Below are 9,395 nucleotides of genomic sequence, written 5' to 3'. Positions count from 1 at the left end.
CGTTATCTGTGTATAGTTTACAAACATGCATATGATGATGTGCGGATAACGGACATCTACATCTGCTGCGAATGTATTATTTTCATTTTTAATCCATTCCATCTTAAGTTCAATTTTATTTTTCAAATTATTTATTTTTATATGTTCATCGTTTTATGTCTTTCACAAAGGGAGAAATGTTCTGATTTAACAATTTTTATTATTAATCGAAGCAGATTGCTTAGCATATTTTTTTTAAATTAAAATTTCTTAATTATTTGTTTTAAACATTTATTTAGTTTATTTATGGTGCTTATTTAACATATTGCCTTTTATTATGAAATTTCATGTCTATTGTTTTGTTGTTTTTCATGCTACGCTTCCGGCCGCGGGAGTCAAAGTAACCTGAAGTGGATACTCTGACAACTGTGACTTCCCTGTGGAGTTAACTGTCTGGATTTTATACCAACGGATGCTGGAAACAAGGTGGTGCTGCCTCCTTTACTTGCTTGGGTGTATTTATGCTGGACGTGTTATTCCTTTATATTGTTTTACTGAGTGCTCTTTTGACTTCTTACTGCTTACGTAATGTTCTTACTTTTATCTTGTCCTTTTACTTGTTTCTTTTTTTCATTCTTTACCCTTTTTCTTGAGATTTTGCTTTTCTCTTTTTTACGATCTTTTATTTTTCTCATTTACCTATTACGTATTTTAGTTTAGATGTTAGATCTTTTTCATGTGCTTAAGCCCTTCTAGCATTTGTCATTTTAAAGTCTTGAACTTCGTTTTACTTTGGTGCTTTCTACACATTTTGTCTCTGTTCATTTTAAGATTTTGTATTTGATTTATCATGTAACATCTTCATATTGGCCACGCTCCTGGTATGCCTTCATCTCCGGGGATAGTTTGGATTTTAAAGTCTTTAGCTGGGTCTCCTCGCCCCCTTTTAAGGATAAGTCCGATATGCGAAGCTGAGCTTCGCCCGGGCTATGCCAATGAGGGGAGCCCGGCCTGTGTCGACTAATGCCGACTCGCTAAAGTGTGTCAGCTGGTGCTGACTCGTCTTAGTCCTTACCCGCCGTGGTGCCCAGTCACAGCAGTAACCTCCAGGCGACAATTGCAACTTCTCGCGCCTGGGCGGGGCGCGAACCGCCGACCCTTCGGATGAGAGGCCAACACGTTACCCCTGTACTAGCCCGGAGGCCGCCCCCTTTTCGACGGACGAACTGGGCCCCTTATTTAACTTGACCCCTAAGCCTGAGGTCTCCTGCCTCACGGGTGGCCTCGTTTAAGTTCCTCATTCACATAACCTTACAAAGGCAATCAAAATAGTACTGAAATAACCCCCCCCCCCCCCCTAAAAAAAAAAAAAAAAAAAAAAAAAAAAAAGGAGCAAAGCAAGTAGTACATAGTATGCTACGCCTCCACGTTAACTACATACTTACTTATGCTTTTATCGACAACATGTAGCCTAATCAAAAAATAAAACAAGCATGTTTAAGAAACCTTACCAGTTGATATGTGGAAAAAAATATATTTAGAGGCCTTGATAATTTTGTATAATTCATTCTAAGTAACATCAAACCCAGAAAAATGTGGTATAGTATGCCTTAAGTTTACTACGCATACTACTCTGATTTATATAATATATAATATATTATTATTCTATCCTAAAGTATTTCAGAAACAAAATTGCTTCTGGCCATTTTATATCGAAAACACGAAGTAGGTAAAAGTTGCTTTCGCTGAAAGAATTGCACAATGAAGAATCGGATACCGATGAGGAATAGTGGTATGCACTCGCGGCTAAAGGTCGTGAATCCTGTTGTATTCATGGGTAGTTGTTTATTAGGTTGTACACGCTTTGCTTCCAAAATTCTCTGAAACTGATTCCCGTAAAACGTAATTGATAATACATTCCACTTTTTTTGCTATCGATAACATGATTGTGCACTTGTTGCAGAGAATGCATAATTTCAGTGCTTTATTCCCAATCCTTCCAACTTGTAAGGGCAGCAAGCGAAGGTGAGGCAGGGTTATTGCATCCCTAGTAGCACACCATCCTTGTATTGCTATCCTTTAGGGGAGGAGATACCGTGCCAACAGGACCACGCCGACGTAATATCCAGGTAATATCAACTCATGCTCACTCTCCTGCAGGAATATGAATGATCTGATGTACGCAACGTTGGCCTATTCTACGTTGAGAGCAGGAAGGAGTCAGATTTTGTCTCGGGGGGGGGGGGGGGAGGGGGTGTTATGTACTCGTAGCTATTCCTCAATTTCTTCTAAGATCTCCGATATTGGAGTATACATTTTACACTGTACTGGAAATAATTGTAATCATTACTTTTATTCCCGCAACAACGTATATTGATGGAAATTCCTATATATATTAATAAAAGTAAGGCGATTTACCTTATTTCAGAAATATTTTTTAATATTTATTTTCAAGTAAATTTTATAAACCTTTGTTTCAAGCTGATTTATGATCATCTTTATATGCTTACACCCTTAAAAAGTTTACAGAAAAAAAGTTACTTTCCAGGAAGCCTATTTTGTTATGTCTAAGCCGAGACAAACCCATGAAAGTATTGATTATAATTTACGTGTAAGCACCATATGTATGGCCCACGTGCTTCAGTATGCAGGATTATGCAGGGCGTATCACAAACACTTACCTACTCACTCTCCTTTCCCTAAACCCTTTCTTAACTCTTTTTATGCTTTATTAAAGCACACTAATATTCCCATTTGTTGATTAAGTGGTTGGTGGAAGCGACGGTCTTGGGTAGATTTGTATGTTAATAGTTGCTGTCGAGCGTCATGATTAAGTATTAATTAGGATAAGAAATGCGATTAAGTGTATGCTCGTATTTTTCAGTCTGGGATTATTTAACTTGTAGTCGGTAGCCTGACAGCCGTAAACAAATGCACGCTAGTGAGTGTTTGAGTGAGTTTTAACAACGTATGGGATTATATTACTTGCCTTTGTTGTGGTTTACAAAAATGTACGGAGTCAAATTATGTAAGATAAGTAGGTCAAAACAAAACAATGGCTATGAAATAATTGGGAATTCTGACATGAGTTCACTTCGAAGAGACGTGCATGCATTGCCGAATTGCAATGAACTTCTTCAAGAGTGCAATTAGACTGCCCAAGTATGGAAAACTAACTCAAAAGTTCCAACAGTCGTGCGAGGATAGTTTTCTCTATGACAGTTGGTATAGATACGGCAACGGTATATTACTGATGATAATAAAAGTTTTGTCGATGTAGCCTATGTATCATGCATCGTGCTGACAAAAGAAAGTTCCTGGGTAATGCAATTCCAGTTGGAGAAAATATTTTGCGGAAGTAATTGTGATGGATTGGGAGAACTGTAAACAGAAGCCTATAAATTTGGGCTTCTCTCCGATGAAGAATAGAAAAAAAAGTTTTTCATACTCAGCAGTTAAAAGCGCGCGCGCACACACACACACACACACACACACACACACACACACACACACACACACACACACACACACACACAATAAAATATATATATGTATATATATGTGTGTGTGTGTGTGTGTGTGTGTGTGTGTATAAAAAAATATATATGTATAATATATATACAAAACAATGTAAATATACATATATATACATATACATATACATATAAATGTATATGTATGTATGTATGTATGTTTATAATATATATATTGTATATACATATATATATCATATATATAATATTAATATATATGTATATATATATATATATATATCGTATATATATACACTTACATGTGTGCGTGAGTGTTTATTTTATACATTTATCTATATGTATGTGTTTTATCTAAATAAATGTCGTAATTACTTTTGATAGTTTCAAATCACAATTCAAATTATAACGTGATTCCAATCGACTTCGCTTAGACTTCGCACACATCATGAAACCACACCAATAGTGAGGTTGCTTTTAAGTCACCGTATGCATGTATTTCTCAATTTCTTTTCTTGCTTAGTTTTTCGCTTCGTCCACTTCACACTTTTCCTTTCCCATTATTATTTCTTCCACGTGTTTCTGGTTCTTTGGTTCTTCTCTCTCCGGCTACTGTGCTACTGAAACGTCGGTCTTTAAGCCTCGTAAAAACTGACATAGAATCACTCGCCAGGCTGACTCCTCCCATACTTTTTCCCTTAAGAATGGTCCTTTCCTTTTTCGCATTCCTGAATTTTGGAAATTCTCATCCAGCTTCTTTCTCTCCTATATAGTGGCAGTATTAAAAGTTTTCATAAAAAAAATATAAGTCATTTTCCTCATTAGCTGTTTTATTATCCTAAGTTTCTGCAGATGTCGGGGATAGGTGGGTAGCAATAAAGAGTAAAATGTGATAATCCTAAATTATTCCTTTCGAGGAATATGTCATTTCTTATTATTTGAAACTGTAAATGTAAAGTCATTTGTTACTGATAACGATAAAGAGAATAAGTATGTTGATAGTGCTGATTCCTAAATTTTACCGATAGTTATTTCCACTTATAAATGATTGTTACAATGAGGGGTAAAAACAAAATCAGTACTGGAGCCGAGTTCGCAATTAACGAATTTCTGTGTGTTTAGAGTGATTCATAGATGGGTAGTTCACCATCATTATCACAACAGTATCTACAGTACATAAAACACCTGAGATTACAAGATATATTCTGCATGTTAGGGAGTAAATACATACCTTTAATGGCTTTAATTGCATGTGATTTATTGGCAATATGTTTCAAGTATCTATGTATTACAACTAATATATCCTCCATGAGCTGAAAATAGCCTCATTATACAATATCGCTGGATTGCATTGAAAAGATAAGAATTCAGGTTTGGCTGATCGACCGGGCTTCATTTGCCTAATTGGAGGAATGTTTAAACAACGGTCACACTAGACATGGCTGTCTGTCTTGTCTGTCCCGGGATCCCCAGAAAAGAACGCTAAAATCTGGTCACTACAGTGTCCCCTGTAGTGTGTAGTCTCAGGCTAGTGTTCACAATCGCAAATTATGGTACTTTCCGCCGAGGATGAATTTATGGGCTTCTTTACAGCTGTTGTGGCTTCGACTCGGACTACCATAGCCCTTCAGAAGAAAAAGAAAAAGGGAAAAATAAGACTGTTAGCAAGGAAGGGGATGGACAAAAAAGACCATAGTGTATACAAAAACCTCCCTCATGAACTTCGCGTCAAAGACAGTCACGGAATGTTGACTGGATATTTCACAGAACTTCTTGAAATGGTAGCTCCACTTATCAAGAAAGAAGACACTTTACTCAGAAAAATAATTCCACACGATCAGCGATTGTCTGTCACTTCTCTAGGAAAAAAACAAAAAACAAAAAAACAAAAATAGACCAGTGCTACCGCCTATTTCCCGAATCAAATGTGTGACGCTTATAGCATAAGGCTATTTGACATAAGTATGGGGCCAAACCCTCATGGCTACACATAATATACAAATATATATTATCTCGTATATATGTAGATATATAATTCATGATAATTCAGATCACGGGGAAATTATGGGGTAAAACAGGCTGAACGAAAGAAAAACCTAAAATAAGCCCAAACAAATTTACGCCCGCCAGCATTAAAACGGCTTGAAACGTCACTTTAAAAGTCTATGGGAAGACACGCCAATGTTACGTAAAAGCCTGGGTGGTAAATAACCTTACATAACTTGATCTATGGAAATACATATCATAACCTTGCTGTGGATCCACGTTTGCTTTTGATACAAAACGTTCAACCAAGGAACCATCTTATACCCCCCCCCCCCCCCCCCCCACCGTAGGCATATTTACCTATCGGGGGCGCTGCTCCCGGATCCTTTGCACAATTTATTTGTCTGAAGGAAAGAACTGAGCCACAGCTAAGAGGAAAGGGCGAATCTCGCTTGTCTGCCTCTGGAAGGCCGCTTAAGCCAATTAGCCTACAAAACCGTTTTCTGCCAAATGTCACCAGGGTTCAGAATCCGCATTCGAGTCACAAAACATTCCGCAGATTTGGCGTCCCTGCTGAAAATAGCGCGAACTCCTTCCGAACTCTAGCACCTTTTCATTCAATGTCTTCCAATTACGCTCGACGGTGTTTGTGTGGGCACTGTTGATGGAATTAACAGTTAAATTTGTGGTTGACATTTAAAGACTTTCTCTTGAGGGCAATTATATGCCTTCCAACAGTTACTAACAATTATTGAATGTTCATGAATGTTTTCTTTTATAATTTGCAATAATATGTTCGTGTTCCGTTTCTCAACCTATACTGCATTCTATTCCATGGTCTCCCGCCATTAACCGCCAAATATCTACTGTCCATCTATTGCCCTTCCTTAGGGCGATCTGTTCTGTACAAGTTTTGTTATATTTGCAACAAGAAACACTCAAAACAAGACTCAAAAGGAACATCAGTGTCACAAGAAGGCCGGAGTCATGGAACCTGCAATTGCTGTTCGTATATTAGTATTTTTTAATTTTATTTTACTTTTTTTTTTTAAGTCGGATAACAAAAGAAGTAAAGGATGTTAAACAAAAAAATAAAATTTCTAATTATTTAAGTTTCTCCTTCAGTTTCACCCACATTTCATGAAATTTACAGAATCGCATTGATCAAACAGCAACACCCATACTTTAATTTCAAAGTCATAGGAGTTACCATATGCCTAGAAGGTATCCCCCCCCCCCCCCACCTAGACTGTCCCCTTGCCGCCAAATAACTACTGTCGATCTATTACCCTTTCTTATGATACTTCCTTTCTCTAAACTATGATTCGTCAGTATTTACCGTTTTACCACGCCCATCAAATTTATGTTTTCCATAGATTTTTTACACCAATAAAAGTCCATACGAAAGGAGGACCAATCACTTATGACTATGTCACTAATACCTGGTATTTCGTCTCTCACAAATGTATAGGTAAACCCTCCCTTAAGTTTATATCTATGAAAACACATATAACGCATTACGGCCGGCGCGGTTCACACGTTTTACACTCTTTTGCGGTGGTTCCCAAACTTTTTCTGGTCGTTACTACTTTCCGTACACGAACCTAGTCCATGGACCACCATCAAGTATAATACATGTCTACTGTGACTGTCTGCAGTACTACACTCATTAGGTCTATATAAAAATCACTCTAGCAAATCCTGCAATTTTAGTGATTCCATTCGTTATTTATTTTTATTTTTTTTGTTATTATTTTGTTTTTTTTTATGTTAGATATTAATAGAGAAAATTGTAGTTTGCCTTTGCTGAATCTCAAAACTATTGTTTTCAGTGTTTCAATGTTGGTATCAGTGAGAATGAGCGAGCTGATCGGAAGGCCAAGTTAGCTGCCGCTCAGCCCTGTCATGCTTGTTTTCCTCCCTCACACACCGATGTCTCCATGATAAATGAAGGGAACAAAAGAGGCATACCTCTAGATACAAACTGTTAGAGATTACAGATGACCTTCGCAGTTGGGTGACCAGCATCCATTCCAACCGACGAGTAGAAGTTGTATTAACAAGACTAAGAATCGGGCACACAAGACGAAGCACTTTGCGAGGGATACCAAGAGCCATTAACGGTCGCACATGTAGTGGAAACATGTGCAACATTCTCAGGTCTTACTAATTTCCTAAGAGAGACTAATATATATTTATGTATATAAATTTAGTTATGCATAATATTTATGCATATATATATATATATTTAGTTATGCATAATTTTCATGCATATATATATATTTAGTTATGCATAATATTTATGCATATATATACATATTTAGTTTACATAATATTTATGCATATGTATGTATATATATATATATATATATTTAGTGATGCATAATATTTATGCTTTGATTTTGATATAATATTTATTTTTATTTTTAAGACATTTATTGATAGATTTTTAACGGATTAAATGTTTTAACATTTCAAACCAACAAGGTGTCCGTCGCTAATGACCTCAGCTGTTGACGCGGTAGATAACTAAATAATCAATCAATCCTGATGGCATAGCTTAAATTACCCATATATATTACTAATACTTACAGTCTCTTTTGACAGGTTGGTTTATGGTATGGAAAATGCCATTTTTCTTGGTGACCATGGTATAAATATGTGTGTTTGTGTGTGCTTGCTGCATATATGTGTTTGTTTATATATATATATATTGTGTGTACATGTATGTGTGTGTGTGAGTGAGTGAGTAATTGAGTGAGTGAGTGAGTGAATGAGTGAGTGAGTGAGTGAGTGAGTGAGTGAGTGAGTGAGTGAGTGAGTGAGTGAGTGAGTGAGTGAGTGAGTGAGTGAGTGAGTGAGTGAGTGTGTGTGTGTGTGTGAATAGATAGATTGATGATATATATATAAATTTATATATATTCCATTACAGATATGCATAAAAATCAGAATCATAAACGATTTTGGGGTGGGGGGTGGGGTAATAAGGTAAAACCTTACTTGTAAGGGGGGACTTAACAAGTTAACGACTGTTTAACTGACACAGTTGAGGGCAGGCTCGGCATGAAGACCGTATTTAGTTTATATGTATATTTATTTTTATTTTATGCAGAGTATTAACTATAAACCAACAAATGGTTTTACCGTTAAAAACGGCAGATTTTTCTGATCGAACGAATTGAAAATAGATGCAGTCCACTTTCAATCTATATCAAACAGACAGATATACAAAAAGGGCAACATAAATGACGCGGAGAAAGGTCAGTGTACAAATTTTCCTCTTCAGAATATGGGATACGATTGTTGTATTTTGTATATTTTGCGATTTTACTGATGGATCATTAAAAAAAAATATATATATATATACTCATTCGAAAATAACGTATTTGCCGAAATCCTTTTTATATACATTGACTCATTTGTTTTCAATCCAACATTGTGTGTATATAATATTAGTGAATAATATTATAGGAGTAATATTTTTCTCCGCATTATGCTGTAATATTTTATAATTCAGGGTATCTGTGGATCTCATATAATATTTTCTTACATACTTAATGTTCAGAGATTATCTATATACCGTACCTTCCAATAAGCCACAAGCCGGCTGGCATATCATTTCTATGTTGAAATAAGACACTGTGGTCTATAAGGAAATCGTCGAGGCAACTCTATCACTGCCACCAAAGTTATTTCACGACTTATTGCCTCGACTGGTGGTTTCCCTTGTATGCCATGACCCTAACAAGCAAATTTTAAGGGCCTTGTCTCCCTCTGGAAGTTTGCCGGTCTACTTGAAACCGCTCTTCTCTCCTCGTGGCGGAGGGGAGGCAGGCGATTAATATCCCTTCCTGGAACGTTTCGTCAATCATTCATTTTCTTTCTGTTATACGAGGGTCACGAATTGTATCAAGAGATCCACCATTGTTCCTTCAGAAA

Source organism: Penaeus chinensis, chromosome 11, assembly GCF_019202785.1.
Source record: "Penaeus chinensis breed Huanghai No. 1 chromosome 11, ASM1920278v2, whole genome shotgun sequence".
Classification (NCBI taxonomy): domain Eukaryota; kingdom Metazoa; phylum Arthropoda; class Malacostraca; order Decapoda; family Penaeidae; genus Penaeus; species Penaeus chinensis.
The sequence above is the reverse complement of the archived record's forward strand: the minus strand, read 5'-3'. Positions refer to the sequence as shown.